We start from the raw sequence: 2,136 nt of genomic DNA on the forward strand, positions 1-2,136 counted from the left end.
TTATGTTCTGCATGTTTTAATCTAAGAAATTCTTATTACCGATTAGATACTGATTCACCGCCTCTCTCAGTATCTGTGGGATCCCTAACAATTGGTATAAGAGCCTGGTCCTCTATTTTCAGAAGCCTAATAGCTTGAGGAAGATCTTAACACCAGTAAAAGTAGAAAATCTGATGAAGCAACTTGAAGGAGCTCTTACAGACTATGATGCAGAGAAATTGAAAAATATCAAATTAGAAGATGATTTGAGAGCACCTCATGATATCATTCAGGCACTTCAAGAGAATTTCATTGTTGCAAGAAATAAGAGAAGAGAACTCTATGAAAAATTACAAAATGAGAATGATGAAAAGGAATCACTTAATGATATGATAAGCAAGTTGAAACAAGAGATCATGACAACAAAGAATGAAATGTAGGATATGACTATGAAATTTTGCAAAGAGATTGAGGATAGAAAGAAGAATGAAGAAGAATTGACCAAAAGACTAAGTGCTGCAGCAAATGAGAACACAAGACTTAGCTATGAAAATGACATGTTGAAGATAGATCTGATGCATATTCAGAATGACTCAAATGAACTGATGAGACAAAAGGAAATCTTAGAAAGGGAATTGGAAACTACAAATCAACATGAAGAAAAATTCAAGAAAAGCTCAGACAAACTTAGTACCTTGCTGAAGAATCAAAAACCTAAAGGTGACACTTCTAGAATTGGCTTTGAAGTTGGTGAAAACTCCGGTACTACAAACACTCAGGATCACAAGAAACCAGTAAGACAACCTAATGCTTATAAATTCAATGGAAGATGCTTTAATTGTAATAAGTATGGTCATAGAGAAAATGAATGTAGATATAAGAATTATCAGAATATTAATACACCCACTAGTCAATGTTCAAAATGCAACAAAGTTGGTCATAACTCTGAAAACTACAAAATGAATGTGAGATGTTATGTTTGTGGAATATTTGGATATTTATCAAATCAATGCAGAACACAAACTGGCATAGGTTATGGGAAATCTATTCAAAAGAATAATGTAACTTGTTACACATGTAACAAGATTGGGCATATTGCTAAATTTTGCAGAAGTAAAGGTACACTAGTAGACAACAAAAGTGATAGCTTGAAAGGTAAGGAAAAAGTTGAAGAGGTTAAGAAAGACTTCTCAAAGAAATGGATTAGAAAAGTAGATCTAAATATTGGGAATACTTCTCCACCGGTAAAACTAATCAATGCTCCACCGGTAGGACAAAGTGATGCTTCACCGATAGGACAGAGCAGTGCTCCACCGACAGGAAGTTCTTCATCTAATTGAAGAAAATTCCCTTGAGGGTTTGGCAATCAAATGACACATGTGCTAATTATTCCCTCAGTTAGAGATAAGAAGTTGAAAACTACTTATTATTGGCAGACAATGTTAAGTGGATACTTAACCAACATGCAATTAATGTGGTAGATGGCAAAAAGACATTATAAAATAAGGTTTTGGCTCCATTTCATTTCACTGTAATTTCAAATTTTCAGAGAGCATGAAGATTCTGAGCTAAAGCATTCTGAGTAAGAAGGAAGCACAGTCCAAGAAATCATCCATCCAAGGTAGAAAAAGGTATTTAATTGTGGCATCCACCTCTACAATTGAATACATAGCAAACCCTATTGTTGTTGAAGTAATTAAAAGACCTAGGCCCGTATTTCAGCTAGTCCCCGAGATAGCAAAGAAGGATGATACCTTAGGTGCATTTTCTCAAATCTCTAAAGGTTTTGTATATGCTGAAGACCCTAGAATGTACATCCACTGCAATATTGAAGAGTTAGGAGATGAGGAAATCAAAACCATGTATAAAACTATAATATGTGATGATACCGACAATGTTAAAGTTGAACACAAGGTTATTGAAACCTTAGGATTCATAGAAATCCTTACCATTCCTAAATTCCCTAAGGATGTGATTAGGATAGTGTTAAGTAGAGTTCATGGAGAATTTTTTTGGCTAGATGCAATCCATAAGATCACCAAGGAAGCTATGAAAGTTGTCACAGGGTTACCGACCACCAGTAAGAGACCAGACAAAACCAAGAAGGTTCCAAATGACCTAGTTACAAAACTAACAGGTGCAACATTTGATAAGAGA

This window comes from Cryptomeria japonica, chromosome 7, assembly GCF_030272615.1.
Source record: "Cryptomeria japonica chromosome 7, Sugi_1.0, whole genome shotgun sequence".
In the NCBI taxonomy this organism is placed as follows: Eukaryota; Viridiplantae; Streptophyta; class Pinopsida; order Cupressales; family Cupressaceae; genus Cryptomeria; species Cryptomeria japonica.